Below are 21,573 nucleotides of genomic sequence, written 5' to 3' on the forward strand. Positions count from 1 at the left end.
TTGAAGTTTTTTTTTCCCCTCCTACCCTTGCTCCCATCTTGTTATTTTCATTTTTATAACTACAAATTTCAAGAAACATTGTAACCCCTTATATCCCAGGGCCATGCTCATCTCAGAAATATCATCTTGGAAATAAATCCCACTTCTTAAATATCACAGCTGGAAACTGACCTGGGATCCTGTCCTGGGCAGTCATGGCTTCTTCCCCTAAGACTTGCTCAGTCTACTCACTTCTCTTAGAATTAACACAGCCCCACTTTTCAAGGGTCTGTGATGTTTGAGAAATTATTCTAGACATTACGGAACAATTGCAAAAATCTCAGAATGTTGGAGATGGATAGAAATTAAAGGACTGCTTCATTCCACCTTGTTATCTTACAGACAGGAAAACTTGAGCCATAAAGAACCAATACAAAAAAAGGGATGGTGTTAAAGCTACCATCCTCTTGTTATTTCACCCAGGAGCAAGACACACGCTTTTGAACAAAGCGCCGGAGATTTTCGTGTACACACAATCCCCGGAAGGACATTTGGATTCAAGATGATCTGGGTATTTTGTTCTTGCAAGGTGAAGGGAAACATTCAGGGAACATGGCCCAGTTTAGGAGGCACAGGTGCCTTCCCAGGTGAACTTTCCCTGCCGCTGCACACTGCTCCTGACCACAAACACTGGTCTATGTATTGGTAGTGGAGATGGTTTAATTCCACAGGCACTTAAATGCATCCTGCTTCTCTACAGGTGTACCTTGTGCTTCTGTTTCCATAAAGTATCTGAAACCTCTGGGTTCCTAATGAGTCTCTAGCAATAAAGGAAAAAAAAACTACAGATCTTGACCTTGTAGTTCCATCCTGTTGTTTCTTCTACTTCCCTTCTTCCAGTGGCTTCTTTCTTTGTTCTGATATTTCCACTATTAATGCTATCCTTCTTCTTGGGATTTTACAAGTAGGAATCCTTTGAGGGCTGGGAAAAAGTTGGAATTCCTCCATGGAGAATTTGCACTCTTTCTACTAGCTGCCCCAGGACAGTATCACTCAGAGATCATTCCAATTTGAATGTCTATGTTGAGTTCTTGGGAACCACCCAGAGGGAGGAAATTTCAGCTACAAACTCAACTGAGGCCTGTTCCTTTTTTTTTTTTTTTTTTAATCCTACCTAGCTTACCCCATGAGCCCTCTTTTCCTCTTATTCAGATCCAAGACTGGTATGTGAATGTGTGGAAAGGTTTATTTTTTTGTTTCACCCTTAACATTTGAATGCATGTCCTTTTAGGTCCCCGATTTATGAGAGAAGGCCTTCCTACTATACGACCCATCTTGGGGGACCCAGGTCTCCTATTTCTAGTGCCCCATGCTGTTAAATGAAAACTCAAATCCACCAGCTTTGGAGATACCCTGGGGGAAAGTTCATCTGTAGGATTTGACTTAAGTTTTTTTTTTTTTTTTTGCTTTTCTCCCTCATTTTTCTAGCCTAAAAAAATAGCTTATTTTTCTACCAACTCATTAGTGCATTTAAAATGTTTTCTTTAGGAGCACCTGTGTGGCTCAGTCAATTAGGCATCTGACTCTTGGTTTTGGCTCAGGTCATGATCCCAGGGTCCTGAGACTGAGCTCCACATGAGGCTCCTAACTCAGCAGAGAATCTGCTTCTCCCTTTCCCTCTGCTCCTTCCCCTGCTCTCGCTCTCAAACAAATATATAAATAAATAAATAATAAATAAATAAATAAATAAATAAATAAATAAAACTTTTTTTAAAAAGACATTTCCTTTAATATATTTAGTTAGAATATTTAGAAAAAGAGAGTCAATCTGGGTACCTAGCTCATCATTTTTATCAGAAAAATCTGAAATAATCATTTTCATGTTACTTATTTCCTAGTATTCTTCTATTTCAGAGTTCGGTTTCTATTTTTTCCCATTTCTGAGTTATAGGGGGATTTATTTTACATCAGATTATTCTATCAGTTATCATTTAATTGCAATAATAGAGAACTCCAGTGCCTTACACAGAGATAGGGGATGTTTGGCCCTTCCAGAGGCAGCCCCTCCCGTCTTCTTCAGCAGAGGTGAGCCCTAGCATGCAGGGACTCAGCACTCACCTTAGCACCGTCAAGTGACAACACTAGAACAATTCAGTAAGGAGTTGAATGTCCTTTATTCAAGGAAAACAATACCTTGGAAACCCTCCTCCTCGGGGATTTTGGGCAAGAGTGAGTTTTATAGAGAATTAAGAGAGACAAGCAGAAATAGGCATGACTGGCAAGGAGGTCAGGGCTTTCCTGAGAAGTCTAGCAGGTCCTACCCTCTAGGGCCAAGTAAGCCAGCGGAAGCTGCTGGACGGTTGGGATTGGTGTTCGCTAGGTGTCTCTGACAGTGAGGTGGCCCCATACCAGCAGGCTGACTCAGCCTTAGATCTGTGATGTGGGCCATGAGTGGTGTCCATTTTGTGGGTCTTGATAAACAAAGTAACTATATAGGCCTTTTTCCTTGTGTTTTTTCATCTTCCCTCCAGGTGTCACATCTGCTTTCCAAGCAGGGAGCAGGAAGAAAATAAAAGTGGAAAACAAGGGGTAGCTCTGTATCTGCAAACCAAGGGTTTTCCAGAACCCTGGGCTTATACCTGACCTGCCAGATGTGTCACGTGGTGGCCCTGGCCCAAATGCATTCTGTGTGATTGTTTGCAGTGGGGGCACTGCCCCCCATACACACCTGGAGTCCCACTGATAAACCAAAGGGCCAAGGAATCCAGGCAAGGTCACCCGCTGTGTGTGCCCCGGGGCTCACTGCTGGCTTCTACAGCCTTGTCATCCGATAAGGCCTGAACTCCTGCTACTTTCAGAAACTCGTTTTTTGTTTTTTGTTTTTTGTTTTTTTTGTGGCTCATCACAGGATCAATCAATACGTACCCGCTGTTTTGTCTCTTATGATTATCATTTGATTTTCTATGTGTTTCCTTGTTTTCACTTATTTGATAGGTCACGATCTAGGAAAGCTAAAGGACTGTTTACTCATTCCCTTGTGTTTTCATTTTGCTTCCTTCTTACTTCCTTCTTTTTTTAATGATTTTTTTTTCACATTTGGTGCATGAATATTCAGGATAGATCTTCACTGTGGATTGTAAGCTTCATCATTATATTGGATTTCTCTTTGTTTAAGAGTTTTTGCTTTGGGTGAAATCTGGCTAGACACGGATTTAACAGCTCTGCTTTATTTTTATTTGCATTTCCTTGGTACATCACCATCGCTTCCATTAAAGTTATCCTTTCTACATTATCTACATTATCTCCCTTCCACCCTCTGCCTCCTCCCAAACCCCCTCCTCTCTCCTCTTTCCCTCACTCCCACTCCCAACATCCTCCCTCCTCCTTCACATCCTCCCTCCTTTCTCCCTCTCTTCTCCCTCCCATCCACCCATCCAACCTCCCCCTCCTCCCTTCTCCTCCATCCTCCACCCCATCCTAACTCCCCCTTCTTCCCTCCGCCTCCATCCTCCCTTGCTCTCCCAATCTCCTCCTCCTCCTCCTTCCCATCTTACCTTCTCCTTCCCCTTCATCCTCCAGCTTATTATCTTGCAGCTATTTTTTTTTCCAGAAGGACTACTGAGGACCATATTCCCTGAATTCCTGAATGCCTAAGAAGACCTGTCTGTTGTCTTTCTACCTGATAGCTGCTGGTTTGCCGATAAAATGTTAAGTCACATTTTCATCTCTAAGAACTTAGTACACACTGTCCCACTACCTTTCACATTTGAGTGCTATAGAAAGGTTTAGGGATATCATGCCCCTTTCCCTCCAAGAGATAAGCTGATTTTCCCAAATGTGCCAGAGAATTTTCTCTGCTAACTTTAATAACTTTTTTACTGAATTTGTTTTTCCTGGGACATGTTACACTCCTTGAATCTGTGGATTCTAATCCTTTTAAAAAAATCAGAAGGAGGAAGAGCCCTCCTAAATGTCAGCAAGACACCCATTGGGGTTTCCTACCTGTTTTGGAGGACTCATCCCTCCATCCACGATGCTTCAGGTTTGTGGAGATGTACTCCCTCACTCGGTGTCCCTCCTTGCCCTGAAGATTACCCCGTCTTTGGGCACTTACATCCTCAAAGAGTTTTTAATGCTGTGGGGAAGTGTTTTTGGCAAAACTGCAAATGATCAAAAGGATACAAAATCACACAATTAGAAATGGGCAGAAATTATCAAAATAGTAATGACAGTTATTATTTCTAAATAGCAGAATTATGGATGATTGTCATTTTTTATATTTTTAAATTTCCTACAAAAGCTACATAATTACGTGTATACCCAGAGAAATACAATGCATAAAAAAAAAAAAAAAAAAAAAAAGGATGCAGCCTCTTGTCTCAACCAAGTTCTAGATATTTTTTACCAAATCCAGGCCTAAGTTCCTCTCTGGCTCTTGAACAGACAAACTCCACGCCCTCAGTGCCTATCTTATCAAATGAGCTATCCTGCTACCACCAGGTGACCGCAGAGCTCTTCTACAAAGTCATGAAGTAAGGAATATAACATGTTTTGAACTTGCTGTGGGGGAAGGATCACACCATCGTTCTGAGAATCCTGTTCATCCCTATCTTGTCTTTTCCCTTTGGCTTAAACCTCTGAAATAAAATTTTCTCATTAGAGCACTATGAACGGTGCTAGAAATCTACTTCTAGGGAACACTAGAAGAGCCCCCCCACCCCACTCCCTGCTTGCTTTGTCTCACCTGTCCCAGGGGAGGAGAAGCAAAGGGACTGAAGAAGCCTATGGCCCTAAGCAGTTCAGAGACAGGAACACAACACTGAGGCCAGGGCTCCCGGAGCACCGGGCGGGCGGAGGTTGGGAATCCACAGTGGCCATGGGACAGGAGTCCCTTCCAAGGTAAGGCCTCATGCAGCTCCTGCATCACGACAAAGCAAGGACATGGGAGATGACAGAAATCGGAGTAATCTATGAACTAAACTGATTGCCCAAGTATGTAAATGTGCCTAAAATGCCACTGTCATGAGGCATAACACACGCACGCACACACACGTGCCCACATTTGGCAGGAATGCAGGGTTTTGCTCTAAGTCAGGGAAACTCCTTTAACGGGCAGACGTTCTGTACACGCCTCGGGCTGGCTGAGGCCCAGCAGGGCCAGTGAGGTGACCGAGACGCCCCCCTGGGTTCTCAGCATTGTGTCCACCGCCTGTGTTCTTCAACGTGCAATCTGCCATGATTTACCTGCAATAAGAAGACATCTTTAAACATTATTTTCAGCAATTTTCCTTATAACCACCCCACCCCACCCACCTATTGCCCTTCAGCACAAACCAGCAGACCACAGAGCGTGGCCAAAGGCGAAGATCACTTCTAAATTATCCCTGAAGGTTTTTAGAAGGCCTGTGTGTAAACAAAAGAGACAGTGAAAATGTTCAGATGACTGTCAATGGCGCGGATTCCAACTGCTGGATCACTTCCTGGATTTTCTGTGCAAAAAACGTCAAGTCGAAAATGAGAACTACTGTTTACAGATGGGGGGGGGACAACTTTCAAAATGCACCTTGTGTCATTAGATTAATTTGCTATGCACCTCAGGGCAATTATATTAGTGGCAAAGCTATTCTTGCAACCCCGTCCCCTAGCAGGCACTGTAATTAGAGGAGCCCACATCCCCACAGACACAACCTCTGCAGACTGGAAGGCAGGGCCCATTACGTTTGCCCCGAGCACCTCTGACGCTCTTTCTCTCTCTCTCTCTCTCGCTCTCTCTCTCTGCTGAGAAAGAGGCAAATGTGCACTCTGAAAATTAACACAGCCAGAAAGGAAACATCCCACAGGGTGAATCAATACCCAGCAAAGGATAATGGGATTCCTGTTCAGGCAGCTGTGTCCTGCCCCCTCCCATTAGCACCTGTCAGCGAGAGCAGTCAGGGCCGGTCAATGGGCAACTCGCCTCACAGCTCAATTCTCAGGATGATCATTAGCTCCAGCGACTCCGAGGCACCCCATGCTGCCAAATAGTGTCCTTTTCTCCTTAAATGCAGACAAACAATGACTTCTCCTCTAACAGCTGGCACAGACCTTGTTAATCTCTCTTGTTTCACTTCTGTTTTGCCCTTTGCACAGTGTGTAAGAACAGATCGGCGGGAAGGTAGAAATTAGGTTATTCAAGTTAATTTCGGGACACGCTCTACTCAGAGGCTCAGAACCCATCTAAGTTGGCATGCATCACTTAGAGGTAATCACAGGATGGAAATAATGCCCCACTGACCGTGTCAGCTGGTAAATGATCAATATCCTCTTGGGAGATTTTTAATAAACATTTGCTAAGAAGACGAATGAATGATCCCACATGACTGAAAATCCCTCTGTCCCTGTCCCTCTGTTTCTGCCCCTCCCTCCCTCTTTTCTTTCCTCCTTTCCTTCTTTCTCCCAGTTTTTCCATCCTCCTCTCACTGCAAAATACAAGTGGGTAGCCACCTCAAGGGAACCTGGGCACTGAAGTCAATCTTGAAGAGGAAGAAGAAGAGGAAAAACAACAGGCCTACAGGTCAAGCTGCTTCAGAAATACCTGCATGTTACAGGGCCAGGGATTCCGACCTCTTCCAGGAATGTATAATGTGCTAAGATTCTCACCCAGATATTTTATAATCTATCCAAGAGAATCGCGAAGGTATGTCTAGACCAATTCGGTAGAGGCGATCCAGTGTTTTCATTTTTGTCTTTTTTAACTGACTGCTTTCCTATCAGCATTGTGTGTGTGTGGACTTACAGTTAGGCACATCTTATTCTTTGGGAAGATCGGGTCAGTTCACAACTGAGAGGAAATCAGCGAAATTGCAGAATGTATTAACAATGATTATTTCACTACGCTCCCCTTCATATATTCACTCATTCATTCACAAATATTTATTGAGCACCTATGGAATGTCAAATGCTTCTACACAAAAAGAGATCTCACAGATTAGCTGGGGGAATTTACTGGGGAAGAGAATAGATGAGTAAGGTAGGTATTTTCACCAAATATGATCATTTCTAAAGAACTCTGGAGACCGGAGACCAAAAATCCTCAAATCTTCTATTGACAAACAATGTAGATGAAGCTTGAACCTCAACACCTCGCCACAATGAAAGGTTCTGCCTCTGGAGCATCTAGAAAAATTGTCTTTCTCCATTTCTTATTGAAAGGTAATCCACATTCATTCTAGAAAGTATAAATTTTTAAAAAAATTAAAAAATTAAAAAAAAATTTTAAAAAAGAAAGTATAAATTAAAAACAAGAAAGAAAAAAGTTTTAAATTGCCTGTAATTGCCATCCAGAACTTTTGGCAATTATCTTCCACGTGTACGTATAGGTGTGTGTATTGTCTGCGTACACGTGTGGCATGTATGTACGTGTGTATCTGTGGTGTGTGTTAATGTGGGTTTTCTCTTCTATCTGAACCATCTGAAATTGCTAGTATCAAACCATTTTGACATCATCTGACAAAATAGCACTTTCATATGGCTCAACCTAATATTTCAGATAGATTTAAAGAAATGGGACTATAACATATTACTATTTATATTCTGACTGTTTTTCATTTAACTGTGTAAAATAGTGTCCTTTTTCTGAGGTTAGGCATTTTAATAGTTTAAAATTAAACAAACTAAATAAACTAATTCCCAATGGCTCAGCATTTTCCATTATATGGATGTCAGATAAATGTTTAAATATAGCAGACTAAAGAAAAACTTTCTGATTTTCCACATTTTAACATTGTTATGAAAAGCATCCATATCTCAAGCTTCTTCCAGTCATAGCATTGATGCTTTGAAGTCAAACGTGCAAGATATACTCTCCAAGGGAAGAACAAACACAACCACTTAGCATTTTGTAAATTAAGCTCAATTTCTGAATAATGCTGATAAATCAAAGATTGTTAGTACATACACTTGACCCCGGCCTCCCACAAAATTAGTTCTTGCAATCAACAGCTTCTATTGCCTAAATATTTACCTTCCACCATCACCAAGTTACATACTGCCATCTATTTGTTGAAATATTCTCCCTGACTTTACAATGCTCCCCCCCACCCCAGTCAGGGACACTTACACTGTTACAGACACGTGGGGCAGTGCCCTCTGACCCATGACAATATCACCAACTACATAAGCTAAAATATGCCTCCCCAGCTACCAGGATAGGGTGGGACCCGTATAAGTGAAACTATAAAAAAGAGATGGGGCCACACAAAGACAAAACAATGAGGGAGACATTCATTTAGAAAACATTTCTAGGATCATGCTCTGAAAATCTGAAGTAGAGTTAATTATTGTTCCATTAAAGCAAAAGCTTCACCAGGGTACAGTGGGGGGGAACTCTGCAATGAATGCATCTCAGCTTTCCCCAGGAAATCTTACACAGAGATGAATCACCAGCCTTCCATATGCTTTGCCACATTTCACCAAGCACATGATGGAAAGCAGCTCAGAAAACCCCCACAGTGTTAGGCCAGCTCTCAACTAGCCCTATCCATTTTGAAAATGGTGGAAATGGCATTCCAGTGGTAGATCTCATGTTCTTGCCATGGTATGCTTTCTCCTGGTTAAAAATAAAACATCATTTTTTTCTAAAGCAATTTCAATTCCAACAAACCATAGAGAATGAAGATTCTGAAAAATAACTTCAATTGAAAAATATTTATTAGCAAAAAAAAAAAAAAGAAAAATACTTATTAGCAGAGTTAAATGTAATCGTATACATATATGGAGAGATTTTAGCCAAATAACCTGAAACTTCAGTAGCAGATACAACCTGCATTTTCTTATGCTCTGAAAGTGGCACTCCCAGTTATCCACATTTCAGGCAACGCCCATTTCCTTTGGAACTTTGAGGCTGATTTCATTGCCCTTTCTACGTCTCATCCAGAATTGGGAGGGAGATACTCAGATGTTTGTAAATAGAAGGCAGCAACTGAGAGAGAATTATAATAATTTACACGTTGATAATACTTGCATTTGAAATTTCAAAGAGCTCTGCAAACTCACCTGTACCATTTCCCTCATTTTTTTTAGGAAAAACCTGGAGCACACCCACCCAAGGTAGTAAACTAGCTGCAAAGTCAACAATAGAAGCAGAAAGTCCAGAGACTTCTTAGTGAGCTCCCTGTAAGTGGCCAAGCACAGAGAATGCATCATTAGGGCTGACGCGCCATTGGGACAACATGTACGTAAGCCCTTGTGAGCACGTGGAAATCACTGCTGGTCCTGGGAAGAGTCTTTTGTTGTCCAAGAGATGATTAATCACATGTTCACAGCTGGAGATTAAACAGACCCAAAGAGGCAGCCATTGTCACCTTTCGCCATCATTCCAAAAGTGTAATAAACAGGGGATACCAGAAACCGTTCCTCCTCCACATGCCCAGCTGCTTCTCCTACCCACCCTCTACCGAATGCTCAATACTAATTATATTTTAAAATGTCAAATGCTATTTATTTTGACGTTAAAAAAATGTCTTTGGAGAGTCAAAACAGTATCTTTAAAGACGAACAATCCTGATAGTAAATTTGCAGCTTTGAAAGTCAACATATATTTCTCCCTTTGCTCTGCTGGCGGGTTTTGAAGTCTTCTGCAGAAACAAGAAGCGACACTGATCTTCAGAGGTGATGTTTCCATACAGCAGCCAAAACTAAAACTAGCACTCCCATGGAAATCTTCTAAAAGATCACCCAAATAGATATACACGGTCACATGCACATCAGAGAAATCCAATCAACATATGTTAAATCCATTTTCTGTTTTTCAACCAATGTAGCAAATTACACACGAAGTTGGTTTGCTCTATAGGATTGTTTAATCTGTTGGGATAAATTGGGCCTGCTGTCTGTTTTTGTAAATAAACTTTTTTTGGCACCCAGCCACACCCATTCATTTATAGATTGCCTATGGGCTGCCTTCATGCTCCGACAGCAGCACTGAGTAGTCAAGACAGACACCTTACGGCCCACAAAGCTGAAAATCTACTATCTGGCTCTTTATAGAAAATGTTTTATAAACTCCGGTTTAGTCTATGAAATGGATTAGCCACAAAACATCCTAGAAAATTACAAGAAAATAAATCACCATGCAGAGTAGATTTAGGAGAGGCAACATGACTTAAAAATACCTCTTGTAAATAACAATAATAATAATAATAATAATAATAATAATACCTCTCATGTTGATGGGTGCCACCTATCACATCTACTCACCTCCACCTGCGACCACGGAAGCCTCCCCTCAATGAGCACCCAGTACAAGGCTTCTGAGGCACCCTTCTGTGCCATGAAAGAGTCATATCCACAAAAGCCATGAAAAATAATCATGAACCCACTGCTGGGCAAACACCTCCCACATCACAGCCCAGCCCAGCCCTGGACAATTCAATGTGTCCTTTAACACCAGGCAGGAATTGGCTTCCCTGACCAACTTTGACCAACAGAGTTATTTGACAGATAGTGGGAAAAATCCATCACAGGACTCCTTGGAAAGGCCTCCCACCCCCTCCAGCTCTCTCCCAGGGCTCAGTAGCCAGGTCACCTTCATCTGTAGCTCAAGGTCACTGTCTTGACACTTCACTCTCTAGTCACCATTTCCAGCCACACACAGTCCATGCTGTCAGAACTTCTCTCTTTTCTGGTTCTTCTCATGAGCACATAGCACAGTAAAGCACGCCCCGGGAAGGACAAAATGGGGGGGAAGCATCTCAAGGAGCGAAAGCACTGTGCTCTGTAGTTGTGGCTCTAAGCCACCACACTTCCCCATGGCCACATCTCATTCTGACCCTGACCCCACCCCACTACCAAAAGGTGGTAGGGCTCCAAGCAATCAGCACTGGACTGGGACTCGGAGGGTCAAAGGTCTAGTCTAGTCTCCACAGCTATCTGTGTCTCATGAGCTACAGGAAATTATCTAGTCTGTGTGGGTCTTGTTTCTTCATCTATAAAATTTCCTCATCAAGAAAGGGCAGTAGTAATTCCCCTTTCTGAGATTAAAGGCCACTCTGAGAATCCAACAGATTCTTTAGTCTGTTTCTCTAACAACAACAGCAAAGTACATAAATATTCTGTGACTTAAGAGACCAGGGGAGAATAAAAAGCAGGTGGATTTCAGGTCATTAAAATCGTCCTGCATATTCATGACAGAGCTTGTACTTTGTCCTGAAGACAATGAAATCCCCATGAAAGCTTTTTAAACAGGGCAATGATATTACCATATTTGTGCTTTAAGAAATTAGAAAATTGTCAACACTGCAAAGAATGACTTGTAGATGTAGGGAGGTGCTATGGTCAGGGTAGAGAATGGGAGAGGGAGGGAATAAAAAGACAGAGGGAGAAGGACCCAAGGGAAGGTATCACTTTTTGGGACCACTGCTAATCTAGGTGTAGTCCATGACCAGCAGCAGCACTCCACCTGGGAACTTACCAGAAATACAGAATCTCATGTCCCACCACAGACCTTCAAAATCCACACTTTAACAAGATCTCCTGGTGATTTGCACTTTAAAAGTGCTGGGCTACATTTTAGTTAAGAGGCATTAGAGATGCTAAAGGAAGAACCCAAAGGAAGTACAAATAGAAAAGGAACAAAAATTTGAGTTATGTGCAAGGGAGGACTGACCACATTTGATAACACTTGACGTGAGAAATTCAATAGTGAGGAGATCAAGGAAATGCCCAAGATTCCAGCTAAACACTGGGGACAGAGGTCCTGCCATTTGCTAAAATACGGAATACAAAGAGAAGAGCAATTTTGGAGATATTATAAAATTCCCCTTGTGACATGTTAACGCCAAGTGCCTATAAAATTTTGCTGGGGTCATGTCCAGTGGGCACTTTGGAAATATAGTTTTAGAGTTCAGCAAACAGGCCCTTGGTGAAGAGAGAGGGTTGGAAGTCAAAGTAGGGAGCCAGTACTTGAAGCTGAGGAAAGTGGTGACATTGTCCATAAAAAAAATAAATAAATAAGTAGAGAGGGTAAGATGGTAGAAGAAAAAGAAAAGAGAAAGGCATGAGAAAGAGAAAGATATGCAAACTGTAAGAAAACCCCCAATTAAGGTGAAATTAAAGGGAAAAGGAGGAAGTTGGTTCACTCAAGAGGACTTCTATTATCAGAGAGGCAGAGCCTGCTGGTTGACCTAATCCAACCATCTGCCCCGGCTCTGTCTCTTTCTCACCCTCTGGTTTTAGTTCAGCACATGGCTGCTCAGGCTCCACTGATAAATACCTCCATAGCCAAGTGAGATGAAGACGAGAAGTCTCCTACCTAGGAAACTAGTGCTTTCCTTAATAAGAGCAGGTACCATGAAACAGTAGTGGAGCAGGATAAAGTGTACGGAAGGTCAGGAAAGAAGATGAGAAGATTAGACTTTCCAGACTCTCCTTTTACAAGAAAGGAGATGGGGAGAGGAGGGTCCTACCTTGAACAGCAGGATTTTGTTCTGTGTTGTTTAGCTTAAGAACTGTATAATTTAATATGTTTATGGGCTAAGAGGAAGGCGTCAAAGAAAAGCAACAGGGAGAGCCCAAAGACACAGAATGGATGCAAGTGGAGGAACCAGAACCTGGTGGGGAGTGGGGGAGGGGTGAAGAGAACATGTAGGGGGCTCACCTTGGACAAGGGGGTGAACACATAGTGCCTACACGGATTCCAGGCACCAGGGCTCCATTATGAACCATAAAGCAGGTTAACAGAGTGACAGGGTAGTTAGTCCCCAGTGTAGTCAAGGCACTCAGGCAGTTGGCCAAAGGTCCAATATGGAAATGATATCTAGAATGGAGGTTGAGTGCCCAGGTACCTGAACGGCCCAGGTACCTGAACGGCATTCCGAAGAATCCCTGCCCTTCCTTTGCATTCTGCTTCCTGGGACATCAGTCTCAAGCCATCCAGGGCAACTGAGAAACCTGAGCTGTCTTTGAAAAAGCTTTTGCACATATTTGCAAAAATCACATTTGCCTTCGAATTCGACTTTAGCTCTTTAGCACATAAACCAGCACATACCTACATTTATACAAGATGTAGAAAAAGCATCATATTTCATAAAAGGTGAAAAAGCCTAGAAACCAAGAGAACAATGACACTGTCAGAGACGAAAGCACTTTTCGAAGTTGACAACTCACTGTTTACAAAGGAGCTCATTCAGGAAACCTTCAATGATTCGTATGGAAAACAAAATCAAGAAATTACTTTGTCAGAATGTGCAAATTTAACCTCTAGGGATTTGGGGAGGGGGCAACAGGAGCAGTTCTGTAATTACAAGTCGCACGGAGGTACTCCGTTCTTGGCAGTGATGAGATTGTGCAAATTGAAAAGTATGTAGTGACAGTTGGTGGCAGAAATCCTAGAGAAAACGAAGCCTGCCAGGTACCAATCCGTGCATGACAAGATCATCACAAATGCATGGATGACTCACATTTTTTTCCCCTCACAATTTAATGCTGGTTCCACAATATGTGATTTTGGAGATTTTGTGCTTCTAGCTCATGTCACACATGGTCTCTATCCCACTCCCCTCTCTCAGGTCAAAGATTCAGGGGGCGAAGAACAATGACAATATTTGGGAGATTCAAATGTCATTTTGGGAACTCTACAAGGAGCTAAACTCTTCTGGTTTTGAAATTCACAATAAGAAATACATCAAAAAAAAAAAAAAGAAAAGAAAGAAAACCCAAAATTAAACAAATGAGAAGTGGCACGTGTTAAGCATCATATTAGCCACAAACGTTGACGGAAACCCTTTTTCCAAGTAAGGGAAAGAGCTTTGTGATTCCATGTATTATTTCAACAGATATTGATGAGGCACCATATTAGCTGCTCCCGCGCTGTCACAAAGCACCACAGCCTGGGGTATAAACAACGAACGTTGATTCTCTCACAGGTCTAGATGCTGGAAACCCAAGATCAAAGTATCCCCAGAGTTGATTCCTTCTATGGGGGATAATCTGTTCCAGCCCTGCCCCACTCAGTGTGCAGTTATACGGGACTAGGGCTCACCCTAATGATCTCATCTTCACTTGGTTCCCTCTGTAAAGACCTCATCTCCAAATAAGGCCACATTCAAAGTACCAAGGTTTGGGATTCCAACCTATCTTTTCTAGGGGGAGGGGAAAAGGGACACAATTCAACCCTTAACAGGTACTTCATTTGACCTTGGCACTATACTAGGTACTGGGTAGATAAGAGTGAAGAAAAAAGATCACCCTTGTCCTCACAGAGCCTACAGTAGGGGCACTCAGATAATTACCCAAATAATCATCTAACTATATCTGTGATAAGAGCTATGAAGGGTCACATAAGAAGGCAGCATGGAGGACAAAAACAGTCTAGGGGTTGGGACACCCTCCCCCAGGAAATAACACTGAGCACGAGTGTCTCATGTGGCAAGGACAGGCTGTGTGAGACTGGCGGGCACGGGGCACAGATCATGGCAAACTGAAGAAAGGGACAAGTGCTGGAGCATGCATCTCAGCCATAGTCACAAAAATGAGAACAAGAGCTCCCGCTTCTCACTGGCTGTTCTCTTGCCTCCCCACAGTCTCCTGTTCCCTGGGCTACTCACTCCCACTCCCTCCCTCTCCTTTTGTAACATTCAGAAGTGTTTAGTTTTGTATTTTCTTATTTTTCAGGAATACATTTCAGAGCTATCCAAAGCTAACAGTCTGTCTCTAGAAATAGTGAGTGCCCCATGCCCAAGTTCCCAGAGACCACTTCCCAGGAAACAGCCTTGACTCAACCCTGTCCCCTAAATTAGGTGATTCATCACTATGTCCTAGCATCTCCCATGGCTTTGTCATTAAAAGCCTAGATTCTGGATTCAGAGTGCCTGGTTTGGAGTCCCCTCTGCTTTTTGTTAGTGAGAGAGTCTTATCCTTCTCCACTGTAAAACAGGAGTGATCAGGATACAGTTCTCCAAGTGCTCCACATCACAATTTGTTGTTAGATCAAATGAGTCTGTGCATGTAAGGCACAGAGAACTGTTCCTGATATAGAACAGACACACAATAAAAATTGGATATAACGGCACTTAATGCAAGTACCTACTGCTTTACATGCCTCTTCCACTCAACTTAAAATTTTTTAAAGACCATTTTACCCAGTGCCTAACAATGTACATCAAAAATAATATATGCACAGTGGCACCTGGGTGGCTCAGTCCATTAAGCAAGTGACTCTTGATTTCAGCTCAGGTCATAATCTCAGAGTCACTAGATTGAGCACCACATGGAGCTCCACTCTGGGTGGGGATCCTGCTTCTTGCAATTCTCTCCTATCCCTCTCCTGTCTCTCCTCCAACTCATGTACTCAAACTCACACACACGAGCTCTCACTCTCTCTCTCTCTCTCTCAAATAAATAAATCCTAGGGGCACATGGTGGGGCTCAGTCATCTGCCTTCATCTCAAGTCATGATTCCAGGTTCCTGGGATCAAGCCCCATATGAGGCTCCCTGCTTAGCAGTGAGTCTGCTTCTCCCTCTCCTTCTCCCTCTCCCACTCCCCCTGCTTGTGCTCTCAGTCTCTTTTTCTCTCTCTGTCAAATAAGTAAAGACAATCTTTAAAAAAAATAAAAATTAAATAAATAAATCTTGAAAAAAGTAGTATATGCACAATAAATACTTAACAGATGGATGAATGAACAAATTAATAATGTATTCAAGCCATTCTTGAAACATCATAGATGCATTTCTGCCTCAAGTAAGAGATGGCTGAAGTGCAAAGACTAAGGCTCTTTATAATTTAAAAAATCTGTTCTTTAAAGATTTGTGTTATTTACATTTTATCAACCCATGGATTTATAGTTTAAAATATAATCTGACCCACAAATGCACAGGCCACAGTTACTGAATAAACTTTGTTCCTACTTTATTTAAAGTGTTTTCAGATAATAATGATAGCTTCATAGTTTTTTTTTTTTAACCATGACCATAAATAGCCAAGAGACATTCTGAAAGTCCCCTTGTGAGAAGGCTCCTGGATCAGTCAGATGTGCTCTATTAAGTATTAGTATATCCCACAAAATGTGTTAGGTGTTATGGACAATGAAGTTCTTAAGGAAGCAACAGTGATGCATCATTAAGCACCAAGTATCAGACCTTGCACTCTCTCCTTTAATCCTCATACAATCATGGGAGATATATTTTATCATCACACAATAAAGGAGCAGAAAGATGCAGAAACTGGTTCAAAGCCAAGTTCCCCTCTAGAGCCCTTCCTTCCAATTGCCATTCTGTTTTTATCTTGGAAGTGTATTTTTTAGTCCCTATTTCAAATCTGGTTCACAAAGGTATACAACTGGTTTATTTTGATGCCATGCAATAAAACCCCCTCCCTTGCCCTGCGTCAAAGTTATTGAGGGGGAAAATGTACACTAAGCTCAGTACTTGGTGGCCTCCAGCGGCTCAGGGATGCTGCACCAGGAGATGGGGGGGAAAGTTGAAACTCAGCCACTAGGGAGTAGGGGAGAGCCACCCAGGCTGAAGAGTAGAGGGTTTGGGTGAAGATGACAGTCCTTCAGGTAGGGTCTGCCTGGCTATTCCCTGTGTAGACATGGTGGTCCTGAGTATACCAAATTCATCCCAGATGCCAGTGAATTCAACTGTTGTATCTCTAAGACATTCCACATCTAAGAATCAGCAAAGATAATTGATTAAAGCTGGAGACAAAGGATAGATGATCTTGATTTACTCAGGGAAAAACTGAAACTAATGACCAACCTATGTGTTCCAATATAGGTAACCAGAGATACACAGGCTAGCAATGGTGTTTTTAAATGTCTTCCAATTTGAGACTGATTAATGCAAAAATCATATAATCCTCTCTGAACATACCAGAAAATAGATAGTAGATTGCAAAAATCACATTTGGATAATCTAATGTGCCCAAATTGTGCCCAGGAAGAAATATGATTAACGGAACCTACAGCCCATCTTACTGATCCAGGGGCCTTCTCACAAGGAGATTTTAGAATGTCTCTTTACTTTTCATGGTCATTCTATTTCAAAAAAATGTACCTATAATTATTATCTTAAAATACCGTAAATTTTAGAACTGAAAAATACAGTAGCTAAAATAAGTACATCAATGAATGGAGGATAAAGTGGAAAGAATGTGTGAATTTGAAGACAAAACAAAATTAGTTACCCAATTTGAACAACAGGGTGAAAATAGACTGGGGGAAAAAAAATGAACAGAACCTTAAAGACCTATGAACCTGAAACAAAAGTTCTGATATTCATGTCATCAGAATCTTGGAAAAATAAACAGAGAAGGCAAGGTTAACAAGGCACTGAGAGAATAATGAATAAATAATAAAATCTCCAAATTTGGTAAAAAAAAAAAAAAACACATTAACATACAGATTCAAAACACTGAGCAAACCTCAAACACAGTAAACCCAAAGAAATCCACATCAAGACACATCATACTCAAGGTCTCAAAACTAAAGACAAAGAAAAAAATCTTGAAAGCAATGAGAGAGAAACAGCACTTCACCTACAGGGGAAAACAGTGTGAATCGCAATAGACTTCTGATCAGAAACCACAGAGGCCATAATGAAGTGACACAACATTCTTCAAATGATTGGTGGGGGTGGGGGTGGGGGTGGGGGTGGGGTAGAAAAGGAATTGTCAACCCAGAATTTTTTATCAGGCAAAAATTTCCTTCAGGAAATAAAAAGAAATCAAGCATTCTCAGAGGAAGGAAATTAAGATCATCTGTATCCAGCAAACTACTCTGAAAAGGGGTTAAAGAAGTTTCTGTGGGGGATCCCTGGGTGGATCAGTAGTTTGATGCCTGCATTTGGCCCAGGGCATGGTTCTGGAGACCTGGGATAGAGTCCCGCATCAGGGTCCCTGCATGGAGCCTGCTTCTCCCTCTGCCTGGGTCTCTGTCTTTCTGTCTCTCTGTCTCTCTGTGTGTGTGTCTCTCATGAATAAATAAATAAATCTAAAAAAAAAAACCCAAATCCACCCATATTAAAAAAAGAAGTTTCTATGAACAGAAAGATAATGATAAAAGAAAGAATCTTGGGACATCAGAAAGGAAGAAAAAACAATATAAAGAGTGAAAATACAATCAAATACAATGCATTTCCCACTGTAAGTTTCCTAATTTATGACTGACAGTTGAAAAATTAGAACACTGTCTGATACACCTATTATGTATATGTAGAAGAAATAGTTGAAACAACTATATTGTTAATGGGGAAGGGTAAAAGGAGGTAAGATTTCCATACTTGACTTGAACAGGTAAAATGCTGACACCAGTAGCTTATGATAAGCGGATGATAGATAGATAGATGATAGATAGATAGATAGATAGATAGATGATAGATAGATAGATAGATAGATAGATAGATAGACTGACAGATAAACAGGCAGAATGATCAATCAAATTATAGCAATAATTAGCATAGCCATGAAAAGAAATGCACTCAAAAACACTATAAATAAACTAAAATGTAAGTCTAAACATATTCAAGTTACCCACAGGGAGACAGGAAAACTAAAACAAAGAAACAGCAGAAAATAAACAGAACACAAAAAATAAAATGGCTGACTTCATCCCTAACATGTTAATAATTATATTAAATATAAATGGTCTACATACACCAATTAAAGACAAAAATTGGTGAATGGATGAAATACATAGGCAGCAAGATCATATCAATTGATGGAGACATTTTTTTTTTTAATAAAACTCAACACTAATTCAACGTAAAATCTCTCGGAAAAATAAGAACAAGCAGGAAAACTTCCTCAACTTGGTAAAGAACATCTACCAAAAAAACCTACAACTTACATTATACCTAGTGGTAAAAAATTGAATGTGTTTCCCTAAGACTGGGAACAAGGCAAGAATGCCTGTTCTCACCACTCTTCTTCAACACAGTGCTGAAAGATCTAGCCAATGCAATAAGACAAGAAAAAGAAATAAAAGGCACACAGATCAAAGAGGAAGAAATAAAACTAATCCTATTTGCAGATATCATGATTAACTATGCAGAAACCTCCAAGGAATCTCCAAAAACTCCTAACATAAGTTAGTTCAGCAAGGTCAAAGGATACTAGACAAATATTAAATTGCACTTCTGGTAACTCTCAATGAACTTATGGACACGGAAATTAAAATACAATACAATGGGGCATATTTGTGTCTGGCAATTTCTGAGCTTTCTGTTGTGCTTCATTGACAAATATGTCTATTCTTCACCAATACCACAATCTTGATGGTAGCTATATAATGTCTTAAAATTGTGTATACATTGAAAACAGTGTCAGTTTCTTAAAATCTAAACCTATAATTACCATACAACTAGTATTTGCACTCCTGAACGTTTATCCTAGAGAAATAAAAACTTATGTTTATTTAAAACCTATATATCAGTGTTCATAGCAGCTTTATTCATGGTAGCAAAAATCTGGAAAGATCCCAAATGTCCTTCAGTGAGTAAATGTTTAGACACACTGTGGCACATCCTTACCACAGAATACCACTACTAACAACAAAAAGAAACACATGCCATGTGTTGAATTGATACATGCCATAACCTGGAAAAACCTCTAAAGAATCACTTTGAGTGGGAACAAAAGCCAATCCCAAAAGTTACACACTCTTAGATTCCATTTACATAATATTCTTGAAATCCCAAAAGTTACACACTCCATTACATAAAATTCTTGAAATCCCAAAAGTTACACACTCTAAGTTACATACTCTAAGATTCCATTTACATAATGTTCTTGAAATGACAAAGTTAGAGAAATGTAAAACAGATTCGTGGTTTTTGGGGATTGGAAGGTGGCAGGGGGAAGTCAATGTGGACAGAAAAAGGCCACATAAGGGATGCTTGTGGTGATAGAGACATTCTGTATCTTGACGGAGTCAACGTCAATATCCTGATTGCAATGTTACACAATAGTTGGTTAAGATGTTACCAATCAGGAAAATGGGTCCAGGGTACATGGAATCTTTCTGCATCATTTCTTTTTTTTTTTTTTTTTTTGCATTATTTCTAATATATGAATCTATAACTCTCTGAAAATAAAAAGCCTAGTATAAAATAGCATAATTTTTTTAAAAATACAAAAGATTCATAGACTACATAGTTATCTGTTTACTTTTGTCTCCCCATCCCTCCTACCAGAATGCAAGTGACAGAGCCAAGGCACTGTACATTTTGATCACTTATATGTCTCCCACATCAAGCAGTCTGGAGGGCATGAAACACTCAAATCTCTGTGGGATAGGTCAAGGCAGGGATGCTGACCACGGAGCAACGTTAAGAGAGCAGGGTACGCCACATTGGAATTTAGGAATAATCTGACATGCCTTAAATCCACGCTGCATGGCTCACACGAGCTATGCCTGGCTCTGATGCTGAAGTCTTCAAGAACCCTGGAGATAATGTCTACCTGGTACTCACCACCACTGTCCAGTCTTAGGAAGCATGTCACCGAATGTGTCTTTTGAAAAATATCATTAAAATTATACCCTAGATATAAATGACAGTCGACATTTATTGGGCACCCACAGTGTGCCAGGCAAAACACCTCGTCATTCAGGATATCAGCTATTTGATAGCCAAAGCACTTGGCTCTTTTCCTATGGAAGTGATAAAGTTAGGAATATTGTTATTCTTGTTTCAGGAAACTAAGGAGGAGAGACATCAAGTAATTCACTGAAAGTTATAAGCTGCTACGTGCCTGAGGAGGTATCCACACTCAGCTCCCAATGCCTAACCCCTAGAAACCACTGCATGGCGTGGCCTCCCATAGCATGAGACAGAGCTACGGGTGTCCCTAAACTTCATCCCCATATAAAGTATACGATATTTTGGCAGGAGCTGTTCAGTGTTTTATGAGTGTTTCAAAGCCTGCCCTTCCCTCCGTCTCCTTTTCTCTCCTATTTCTCCAATCCTCTTTTGACAGGAGCTAATAATCAATAGACAATTGTTAATTTGGAGCTTATATAAATATAAACACCAACTTTGTAAACCAGAAGAAACTAGAAGGAGACTGTCCAAGCCATGAAAGTAAATAGAGCCTTACATAAATCCTTTCCCACCCTGTTTTGGTAAATGAGATGTTTTTAAAACTGCAATGGAAATTAAAGTCTTCTTATCCCATAGAATTTGTCTTTTATGATATTAAATACAACTGGCTGATGAGTCCTGGGGTCCAACAAATGTCACTGAGTGACTTTATTGTCATAGGAATTTTCAAAAATTCTTCATCATTTAAAATACCCACAGAAGGGGTGCCTGGGTGCCTCAGTTGGTTAAGCATTTGCTTTCAGCTCAGGTCATGATCCCAGGGTCCTGGGATCAAGTCCTGTGTCCAGCTCTCTGCTCAGCAGGGAGTCATCTTCTCCCTCTCCCTCTGCCTGCCTTCTACCCTGCCTGTGCCCTAATAAATGAATAAAATCTTAAAAAAAAAAAAAAAAAAAACCTCAGAGTCTAAAGACAATGAGTCCTAAGGAAGGGCTTTCATTCTGAGGAGGGAGGAAAAAGATGAGGACTAGAACAAATTAACTGGTAAGGAAAAAAAAAGGAAGCTTAATTGTTACATGGGA

The 21,573-nt window shown here is 41.0% G+C and overlaps 1 long non-coding RNA gene across 1 annotated transcript in view; it reads right to left on the reverse strand.

Moving 5' to 3' along the window:
• Positions 1 to 6,177, reverse strand: part of LOC119869811 — a 36,634-nt gene extending 30,457 nt beyond the window's left edge. The window contains exons 1-2 of the long non-coding RNA XR_005372000.1: positions 4,724 to 6,177; positions 3,982 to 4,139 (exon numbers count right to left, since the gene is read on the reverse strand). This is a non-coding gene — a long non-coding RNA (uncharacterized LOC119869811). The remainder of the gene's footprint in view (positions 1 to 3,981; positions 4,140 to 4,723) is intronic.
• Positions 6,178 to 21,573: the final 15,396 nt, after the last annotated feature.

This window comes from Canis lupus, chromosome 17, assembly GCF_011100685.1.
Source record: "Canis lupus familiaris isolate Mischka breed German Shepherd chromosome 17, alternate assembly UU_Cfam_GSD_1.0, whole genome shotgun sequence".
Lineage (NCBI taxonomy): Eukaryota > Metazoa > Chordata > Mammalia > Carnivora > Canidae > Canis > Canis lupus.